Below are 11,589 nucleotides of genomic sequence, written 5' to 3'. Positions count from 1 at the left end.
CGTCTGTTCAACCAATCAGTGTAATATGCTAATTATACGCTAAGGCTGCTCAACCGCTCACTATGATGTACACTGACCACCAAGGGGCAGACAGTCAACCAGTTGGCCAGTCGCTATGATGTGCACCAACCACCAGGGGGCAGATGCTTAATGCAGAAGCTGCCCCTGGTGTTCAGTGCGCTCCCACAGGAGGAGCGCCGCTCAGCCAGGAGCTGGGCTCATGGCAGCGCTAAGGATGTCTGACTGACGGCTTAGGCCTGCTCCCTGCGGGAGTTGGACATCCCTCGAGGGCTTCTGGACTGCAAGAGAGAGCAGGCTGGGCTGAGGGTCCCACCACCACCGAGTGCACGAATTTCGTGCACCAGGCCTCTAGTACATAAATAAGTGGAATAACAAATAGATCTCTCTCCCTCTCCCACCCCTCTACCCTCTCTAAAATCAATTAATATATACACTGAGGGGCCAGATTATTATGATCTCTGAATGCATAATAATCTGGCCACTCAATATATATTTACAGCATATTATGATCTCTGAATGCATAATAATCTGGCCTCTCAATATATATTTACAGCATATATATATATATATATATATATAATTAGAGGCCCGGTGCATGAATGCATGAATTCATGCATGGGTGGGGTCCAGTCAGCTTGGCTGGCCAGGGGGAGGGAACATGGGTGGTTGGCCGGCCTGCCTGCTGGTTGAACTCCTGGTCGAGGGGACAATTTGCATATTAACCTTTTATTATATAGGATATACACTGAGTAGCCAGATTATTATGCGTTCAGAGATCATAATAATCTGGCCACACTGTGTATATATATATATATATATATATATATATATATATATATATCTTCAGATGAGTATTAAAAATAAGTATTTAGCATGGTGTTTAGCTCATAATAGATGCTCAATGACCTCTATTGAATAAATAAACAACATTGAATGATAAGGAAAGAGAAAGAATACCAGTTAGATTACTAGTATAATTCAAGATCAAGCAAGAATTTCTCTAAAGAGAGGCTCTTTGACCAAGTGTATATTTTAAAGAAAAGAAATTAGTAAAGAGGGGATAAATTTGGGGTACACAATGCTAGACAAAAGAATTTGGGAACAAAGTCCCTGAGGAGAGACTGGTTTGGGGCAGAGACATAGAAACTAAAGAGGAGGTTTGTTGAGCAGGCAAAGCTGAAATTAAAAAGTGAGGAAGTTTCATTGTTCCACATCTTTGTGAAATTTTATCTCTGTAACTAGAGGATATGACCTGCAGAGGGACAGGACAGGAGCTATGTACAGACTCTACTGGAGTTCTGGGAATAGAGAATAGCTATTAGTAGTCACTGGGTTTAAATTAGAAAGGGGAAGATTAATATAATTACTTAGTGTTGTTTAATAACATTTTTTATTCTTTGCCTCTAGTTTTATGCTACTTTTAGTAACTACAATGATCTAATGATATTTTCTCTAATTTTGATTTGGGTATAGTCATTAGGCCAATATCTTGACTCTATAATAAATGAAATTCACATTTCCCCTGAACACATTCTCTTGCCACATTTAGGCCAGCTCCCAAGGACAGGTTGATCTTCATGCTGCTTTTTTTTTTTTTTTTTAGTCTCTGATGGAGTGAAGACACATTGAATGGGACAAAAAAAAGAGTTTAGTGAAAAAGGAAATTCTCTTTCAGTAACGTAAAATAAATGCCATACCACTTCTTGTGCCCTTAAATAAGTCTTGGTTTTATATATATATATATGACTGCTATAATTTGAAAGGTTATGTACCTCTCTTCTTAATCCAGATGTTGAAATTCTAACCGCCAAGGCAATGTATTAGCAGATGGAGCCTTTTGGAGGAGCTCAGGTTGTGAGGGTGAAGCCCCATGAAAGAAATCCCTAACTCCTTCCTCCATATGAGGATATGGAAGAAGGTGCTGGCTGTGTGAACCAAGAATATAACTTTTACCAGATGTGACCATGCTGGTGCCTTGATCTTGGACTTCCAGCCTCCAGAACTGTGAGAAATAAATTTATGTTTTTATAAGCTACTAGGTCAATGATATTTTGTTATATCAGCATGAGTGGATCAAGGCAATGACTTACCTATCTCTGTCTCATTTTTAGTCAGGAACCCCTGTGTCAGATGCACTCAAATTGGCGAGTCTCTATACTAAGCTCCACCCATTTTCTTATGAGGAGAAAGGACCACTAGTCTATGTACTTTCCAATTTGGATATAGAGCTTTGCCAATGCACCTGGCACACAAAGTGTTCACAAATGTTAGATACTAATCATGGAAGTGCAATGGTCTATATGCACTAAGAAACACCAACAATGTAACAATCCTCTTTCTAAATCTTCAATGTCTACAACTTTCTTTCAGGTGCCATTTAAGGTGAAGAAAGGTCTCAAACCAACCAATGGAGAAATTTATTGTTAAATTCACAAGAGAGGCAGCTAACCTACTACTCAACAATAAATGCTCTACTGGCTGCTGATGCAGGTCCTGTGCAAGGTGCATCCCAGATTGGCCAAGTGTCCTCAGTGATTTGCTCCTGTCTCAATTGGGGGTTTCAGAGTCATAAAGACCATAAGAAGGAAAAACCCACTGTTCCAAGACCACTGTGAAGAGAATTATGATGTCAGTGTTCATTATGGTTTCTGATAAATAAAATACCTTCTATGGTGTGACTTATTTGTGAATTTGAACTGTTTCAGGTTGATTTGCTTTATAGGTCCATGTGCTCACTAGCTGACCCATTTCTTTATATCATTTACTAAACATTATTGAAAAAGTAAGGACACTCTGCTGTGATGGGAGTGAGGAAACAAATCATTTTTCTCAAAGTAATATCAGCATGTTTGAAATTTACTGTGACTAGGGAATTGTCAGATATATATCATTATATAGTCACTAGAGGCCTGGTGCACGAAATTCATGCACGGGGAGGGGGTGGTCCCCTCAGCCCAGCCTGCACCCTCTCCAATCCGGGACCCCTTGGGGATGTCCAACTGCTAGTTTAGGCCTGAAACTAGTAGTCAGACATCCCTCTCACAATCCTGGACTGCTGACTCCTAATCACTCAGCTGCCTGCCTGCCTGGTCATCCCTAACTGGCCCCCACTACTGTCCAGGTTGCCCCCAACTATTCCCTCCCTGCTGGCCTAGTTGCTCCTAACAGCCTCCCCAGGCCTGGTCACCACTTACTGCCCCCCCTGCTGGCCTGGTTGCTCCCAACAGCTGCCCTGCCAGCCTAGTTGTCCCTCTCCCCCCCTGCCAGCCTAATTGCCCCCAACTGTCCCCCCTGCCAGCCTGGACACCCCCAACTGCACCCCCACTGGCCTGGTTTCCCCCAACTTCTCCCCCCGCCGGCCTGGTCACCTCCAACTGCCCCCTCTGTTGGCATGGTTTGCCCCAACTGTTCCCCTCTGCCAGCCTGGTCGCCCCTAACTGCCCCCCCCCCACCAGCCTGATCACCCCCAACTGCCCCCCCTGCTGGCCTGGTCGTCCCCAACTGCCCCTCCTGCTGACCTGGTCACCCCTCACGACCCACTGGCAGGCCTGGTCACCCCACACAGCCTGCTTGTTCAGTTGTTTGGTTGTCCCTCACTAAACAACCCCTGCCGGCCTGGTCATAGGCAGCCATCTTGTGAGGGCATGAGGGTTAATTTGCATATTACCTCTTTATTATATAGGATCAGTAAATTTTATTTTTACAGTAAGCCTGGGGAAGAAAGTGATTCTTATGCATAACTGCCACAGGGGAAATATTATCTGTAAACACATTCTTAATACTTAAATTTAAAGAAAATAGAGCAAGGGGAAACTCTAAAATTTTAGCACTGTAGAGACTATAGATATTAGAGTCCAAATTTTATAGGTAGAGTAACACTGATTATGTCTACCTGGTGACAGCTGAGATTAAGGTGACAGGCTACTAAACCTTATCAAGATTGCTTCATCCAAACTTGATACAGTTTTTACTATCAATTTTGTAATCTATATTAAACTAGTAACCCTGCGCACAAATCCGTGTGCCAGTAGGTCACTGCTGCCCTCCTGTAGCTCCCCCATCCCCCTTCCACCTCTTCCCCCTTCATAGATTGCTGTCCTGCCCCCTCTTGTAGCTCTCCGCCTCCCGCTTGTAGTTCGATGCCCTACCCTCCTGCAGATCCATGATCTGGTCATTATGTGGTCAGTCATTACACCTCAGGGCATAATGGATAATTAGCATATTCCTCTCTTATTATATAGGATTATATAGGATAATGTCTTCTTCTTATTTTTCTAAAAATAATGTCCTGTATGTTATGAAAACATTAAACAATGAAATTATAATTAGATCAATTTTGAAGATAATTTAGGCCCTATTTACATCCACCAAGATTTTTCTCTTGTAATATTTAGTTAAAGATATGTTTAGGGACTTGAATTGCACAGATAACACTTCAATGTTTTATTTAATTTTGTTTAGATGAACCTAGACCTTATATTAAAGAAAAAAATAAACATTATTTCCTGCTGTGCATCTAAGGACATATCAGACTTTCTACATGGAAGCAATGTTTTTTAAACAATCCTTTAACAAGCTAAGTGTTCCTTGAGGAAAGTTATTGACTCTATGTAAGTGCATGGTTTGTTTGCTCTTCCTTATTTGATCTGGGCAAATCCATCTTAGTGCATCTCCATCTCTGCTGCCTGTTTATAAATAAAACAGATTGACTGCTGCATGTACCACAGCTCTAAGTGTTCTGTCTTTTGGGACAGCTGGGTTCGAAACCCAATAGGACACAACTGCAAAGATAAGGAAGTAATGCAGGCTACAGACAAGAGCACAACCCACCATTCTAGCTCAACAGCTACTGGAAGGCTGGTCTCTCAAAAGTTAAAGTATGAGTACATGGGGATATCCAGGGAACACTTTGTAAAGTATATGATTGTCTAGCCACTACCAGTGTGCTGTATGCCAGAAACTAATACAAAATAATATTGAAAACTGAAAATGATAAATAAAATTTAAAAAGCAAAAATTTGGCAAAAGAAATAAAGAATGTGAGGACAGGATGAAACATTCATGAAGATTCTGGTCACTGTCACTTCCCCCAGTGCCACAGCTTGATTTTTAAAGGGATCAACTTCTATCTTATTATTTTGCAAGAAAATCCCCAAAATTCCTTAATTTAGCAGATAAAGCCCAAACTTATGATATCACTAAGGATAGCATTCCATAATAAAGAATACATTTGAATTGTTTGTGAAACACCTTTTTAAGACTCCTTCAGATGGCCAGAGCAAAGGGCAAGAATCAATATATATACTAATAAAAGTGTAATATGCTAATTAGACAAGACATCTTCTGGACGTCCTTCCGGACAAAGCCACGGCAGCAGAGGTTGAGGCAGAGGTGGTTAGGGGCAATCAGACCGGCAGGAAAGGGAAGTTAGGGGTGGACAGTTAGGGGCGATCAGGCCAGTGGGGAAGGACAGTTAGGGGCAATCAGACTGGTGGGGGAGGGAAGTTAGGGGTGATCAGGCTGGCAGGGGAGGGCAGTTAGGAGTGATCAGGCCACTGGGGGAGGGCAGTTAGGGGGCAATCAGGCTGGCAGGGGAGTAGTTAGGGGGCGATCAGGCCATCAGGCAGAGGCAGTTAGGGGTGATCAGGCTGGCAGCCAGAGGTGGTTAGGGGCAATCAGGCAGGCAGGCAGGCAGGCGAGCAGTTAAAACACAGCAGTCCTGGATTGCAAGAGGGTTCCCAGATTGGAGAGGGTTCAGGCCGGGCTGAGGGACAACCCCGCCCCCCCCCCCCCCCGTGTACAAATTTCATGCACTGGACCTCTAGTATTTTATAATAATCACAGAAAGCCATAGAAACTAAGGGAAACCTCCAAAAGAATCACAATGTGCCATCATCAGTGAAATCATATGTTATGCATTCACTTGAAAATATTAACCCAATTCAGTGGGACAACCCTTCATTTCACAAGTTGACAGCTTCTGCTGGCATCTTGAATATACTAGTAAAACATACATTAAGTTCATACTACTGAAGACCCTGGCAAATTTTTTCTCTTGACACTGTGCTATTTTACTTTATAAATCCAGAGAATGTATCTGTAGGTGGAGTGTAGTTATTTGTGATACTTTGCTTTTAGGTAGGAAATAAAACTTAAATTACATTTCTCTTTGTAAGCAAACATCTTTAGAGTGTATGTATGCCCTTACACATGTATATATGACTTTGGGTTTTAATATCTAAATTATACATATCCCACCCACAATTCAATCTTCTTAGAATCTAAAATTACTAGATTAAAAAGATTTGAGAGAAATTTCTTTAAAAGCTGGAGACAGCCCAGCTGGTGTAACTCAGTGGTTGAGCATTGCCCTATGAACCAGGAGGTCACAGTTCAATTCCCAGTCAGGGCACATGCCTGGATTGTGGGCTCGATCCCCAGAGTGAGATGTGCAGGAGGCAGCCAATCAATGATTCTCTCTTATCATTGATGTTTTATCTCTCTCTATCCCTCTCCCTTCTTCTCTGAAATCAATAAAAATATATTTAAAACAAAAAATAAAAGCTGGAGACTCAACTTGGCATTCTTTGAGACTATCCAAACTAGGATACAAGGTATCTTATGTATTTTTAACATTTTATCATTTGTATCCCACTCAGTCCACTAAATATCTGCTTTTTTCCAAGCCCGTAGACAGAGTTCTAAGCAAGTCTAACCACAGAAGGAGATCTTAATTCTTAAGCAGCAGATGAGATGGCAATCTGTCTTGGTTGTGGCCATAATCTTCCATTTAGAATTGACATGTTTATTCTTGGGCATTTAAACTGTGGCCCAGAAAGCCATGAAGGGAGGCCAGTTATAAATGTTAGATGTGATTGGAAATGACATTTCAAAATAAACATGGCCAAGCACAGTGGAGTGTTCTGTGCATGGACCCTGCATTACACATAGCTGCACAGACCCACAGACTGACACACTGGCACATACAGAGGCATGCAAACACACAAAGCTCCTGCACAGTTTCTGTCTGATTCAGTGGAGAAGAGAGAATGATGCAAGCATGCTCAAAACAAATGGCATGTCACTCAGCAGCAAAATGTGTGAGGAAGGACCTGAGCGCCATCTTCTAACATAACAAAAGAATATTTTTAAAGATATAGAAGGAGACATTTCTCTGAAGAGAAAGCAAAAGAAGGAGAATAATGATTATAAAGGAATGAAACATTTGGAATGAGTATAAATGCAAAAAAGAATATAAAACAGGCTGGGTCTGATGCCCATAAAATCAGGCAAAGAAAAACCTGGAGGAAAATATTAAAGAAAAGAGGATGTTAAAAAGGCATATTTATCAATCTATAAAAAAACAAACAAAGACAAAACCCATAATAGGCAAGTGTTTAGAAAATTGAATGCCAGAACAGAAGAAAGACAGAAGGAGGAGCAGTTGGAGCCCAAACACAAAATGCATTTTTCTCTGTTGCTGCATCAGCAGATAATCTGGTTATCAAATATCCTATCTAATAAAAGAGTAATATGCAAATTAACCATGACTCCACTACACCCACAAGCCACGCCCACCAGCCAATCAGGAGTGAGTATGCAAATTAACCCAACCAAGATGGCTGTGGCCACGGAGCAAGCAGGAGGCTTGGGTTTCCCCGGCGATGGAGGAAGCCAAGCTTTCTGCACACCCTGGATGGCCCAGGCCTCTACTCAAGGCTACAAACTTTCAATTATAGAAGATAAATAAATCCCAGATACCAGGGCCTCTGCTTGGGTTGCCGGGGGTGTGTGGCCAGCCTGAAAACCACCACAGGCCCCTTGCCCAGGACACCCCACGCCCCAAGAGAACCCCCACTCTGATCTGGGACACCCTTCAGGGCAAACCAGCTGGGCCCCACCCGTGTACCATGCCCCTATCCTATCTAATAAAAGAGTAATATGCAAATTGCCCATCACTCCAACACACAAGATGGCTGCCCCCATGTGGTTAAAGATCCTGCCCCCATGTGGACACAAGATGACCGCCACAAGATAGCCAGCAGGGGAGGGCAGTTGGGAGGAATCAGGCCTGCAAGGGAGGGCAGTTGGGGGTGATCAAGCCTGCAGAGGAGGGCAGTTAGGGGTCACCAGGCCGGCAGAGGAGGGAATTTGGAGGCTACCGGGCCGTCAGGGAAGGGCAGTTTGGAGGGACCCAGGCCTGCAGTGGAGAGCAGTTGGTGGGGACCAGGCCTGCAGGGAAGAGCAGTGAGGGGTGACCAGGCCTGCAGGGGAAGGCAGTTAGGGGCAAACAGGCTGGCAGGGGAGTAGTTAGGCATCAATCAGGCTGGCAGGGGAGTGGTTAGGGGGTGATCAGGCTGGCAGGCAGAAGCGGTTACGGGCAATCAGGAAGGCAGGCAGGCGAGCAGTTGGGAGCCAGCAGTCCTGGATTGTGAGAGCGATGTCCGACTGCCCATTTAGGCCTGATCCTACTGGATTTTGTCATTGTGTCTGGTATTTAATGTTAACTATAATGTATGCAGACACTAACTCAGGGCAGCCTGGGTAGGGCTGTGTCAAAGGCAGGTGACGCCCCGAGTTCAGTTCAAACTTGTATTGGTTGGTGACGGGGGGGACTGGGAAAACAACATTCGTGAAACGTCACCTGAAGGGCGAATTGGAGAAGTATGTAGCCATCTTGGGCGTGGAGGTGCACCCCCTCGTGTTCCACACCAACTGAGGGCCCATCCTTCAACGTGAGGGACACGACCCACCCGGAGAAGTTGGGGGTGGGGGTGGGGGGCTGCAAGACGGCTACTACATCCAAGCCCAGTGAGCCATTATAATGTTTGATATAACTTTGCGAGTTACTTATAAGAATGTGCCTAACTGGCATCGAGATCTGGTGCGTGTGTGTGAGAACATCCCCATTGTCTTGTGTGGCAACAAAGTGGACATCAAGGACAGGAAAGTGAAGGCAAAATCAATTGTCTTCCACCGAAAGAAGAACCTTCAGTACTAAGACATTTCTGCCAAAAGTAACTACAACTTTGAAAAGCCCTTCCTCTGGCTTGCTAGAAAACTAATCAGAGACCCTAACTTGGAGTTCGTCACCATGCCTGCTCTTGCCCCTCCAGAGGTGGTCATGGACCCCGTGCTGGCAGCACAGTAGGAGCACGATCTCAAGGTTGCTCAGACCATCCCGCTCCCAGACAAGGATGATGACCTGTGAGAGGGAAGCTGGAGCCCAGCCTCAGAAGTTTAGTTTTATAGGCAACTGTCCTGTGATGTCAGTGGTTCCACGTGTTTGCCACTTTAATATATAGCTAACCAGAACCTGTGCTTGATTCTGGGATGCTGAAAGATGAGTGGGCTTCGGAGTGAATGTGGCAGTTAAAAATACCTCCACTTTTTGAACCTGCATATTTAGCTCTTTTGGAACGCAGTTGTTTCCTTATTGAGTTTCAACTATAAGAATGCTGCAGTCGCATCACAATACTCAGTGGTGAAAGCTTTTTTGTTACTGCCATTCCCATTCCTTTTCTTTTAGAATCAGAATAAAGTTGTATTTCAAATATCTGAAAAGAAAGAAAGAAACAAGTAGTTGACGAGAACTTCTCAAACTTATGGAAAGATATAGGTCCTCAAATGCAAGAAGAAAACAGAATACTTAGTAATCTCAATCCAAAAAGGCCTCTTTAAGGCACATTATATTAAAACTGTCAAAAATTATGACAAAGAAAGAATTCTCAAGGCAGCAAGTAACCTATAAAGGAAATATCATTATATTATCATCTGATTTTTCAGCAGAAACCCTGCAAACTAAGAGAGTGGAATAAAATATTCAAATTATTGAAAAAAAGAAATTATCAGACAAGACATAATAATATATCCCACAACTTTATTTTTAGATATAAAGAAGTAGTAAAGACTTTTCCAAGCATATAGAAGCTGAGGGAATTTATCACAACTCTATTATAGGATATATTGAAGGGGGCTATTTTACCTGAAACAAAAGACAAAAGGATACAAAAGTACAAGTAAGACAACTAACATACATACAGGAGCAGGATATTGCAACCCTTTTGCATAATAGGGCATTATACACTTAAATATTATATGCAGTATAAAGGAGGTAAAAACTTTTTTAAAGGAATAGAGAAGAGAATAGCTACTGCAATGTGGAAATGAACTTATAACATAAATAGAGATAATTTGTTACAGAAAACAAACATAAAAGAAGAGGAGGGTTAATATTGGAATTTGCAATGGGGAATGGAAACAAAATGCATTCAGAGGAAAAAGAACTACTGTATATATGAAACTTTCTTTTGCATAAACCAACTGCTGACCACACACACAAAATAATTGAAAACTGAGATACATTACTAAAAAAAATAAAAATAAAAAATTATAGAATACCATCAAACAGAAACAGCAGACAGAAACACAAGAGGGAAAAAAATGGAGGAACAGAGCTACCAGAAAACAAAATATAAAATGGCTATAGGAAATTCTCACACATCAATAATCATCTTAAATATAAATGGACTGAACTCACCAATAAAAGGCACAGAGTAGTAGATTGGATCAAAAAGCAAAGCCTAACCATATGCAGCCCTCAGGAGAAACATCTCAGCTGCAAGGACAAATAAACTTGAAAGGGTAGGAAATGATTCTCCAAGCAAATGGCATTCAGAGAAAAGTGAGTATAGACATACTTATATCTGGCAAAATTGATTTCAAAATAAAATAGGTAACAAGAGAAAAAGATGAACATTTTCTAATAATAAAAAGGACAATACATCAAGAAGACTTAACATTTCTCAATATAAGCACCCAATCAGGGAGCACCAAAATATATAAAGCAATTACTCACAGAGGCAGAAACTACAAAAATACAATTATAGTAGCCCTATAATTGTGTTTGGATGAGCTATCCATTGACAGCTATAGGTAGCTCATCCAAACAGAAAAACCATAAGACAATATCAGCCTTAAATGAAATATTAGATCAGGGGTCCTCAAACTTTTTAAACAGGGGGCCAGTTCACTGTCCCTCAGACCATTGGAGGGCTGGACTATAGTTTAAAAAAAAAACTATGAACAAATTCCTATGCACACTGCACATATCTTATTTTGAAGTAAAAAAAAAAAACAAAAAAAAAACAAAACAGCAAAACACCTGCACATGGCCCGCGGGCCGTAGTTTGAGGACGCCTGTATTAGATCAAAGGGACATAGTCAATATTTACAATGTCTTTAATCCCAGTACACAAAAATATGCATTCTTATCTAGTGCACATGGAACATTCTCAATATAGACCATATATTGGGTTACAAAAGTAACCTTAAAATAGTTAAGAAGATTGAAATCATACCAAGCATATTCTCTGACCATAATGCTCTGAATTAGAAATGAACTGCACAAAGACAGTGGGGAAAACCACACTTACATGGAGATTAAATGACATGCTACTGAAAAATGACTTGGTCAAAGAAGAAATAAAATGAGAGGTCAATATATACATAGAAAAAATGAGAATGAAAATATGACATATCAAAAATTTGGGATGTAGTAAAAGCAGT

At 41.8% G+C, this 11,589-nt stretch overlaps 1 pseudogene across 1 annotated transcript; it reads left to right on the top strand.

Annotated features, from left to right (window-relative positions):
- The first annotated feature begins 8,803 nt into the window (after positions 1–8,803).
- Positions 8,804–9,232, top strand: LOC307101537 (GTP-binding nuclear protein Ran-like; annotated as a pseudogene). The gene has a single exon. The product of its transcript is annotated as a GTP-binding nuclear protein Ran-like (transcript).
- Positions 9,233–11,589: the final 2,357 nt, after the last annotated feature.

The sequence above is a fragment of the Cnephaeus nilssonii genome (assembly GCF_951640355.1).
Source record: "Cnephaeus nilssonii genome assembly, chromosome: 6".
NCBI classification, from domain to species: Eukaryota; Metazoa; Chordata; class Mammalia; order Chiroptera; family Vespertilionidae; genus Cnephaeus; species Cnephaeus nilssonii.
Note: the sequence above shows the minus strand (reverse complement) of the source record. Positions and strands in the feature narration are given on the sequence as shown.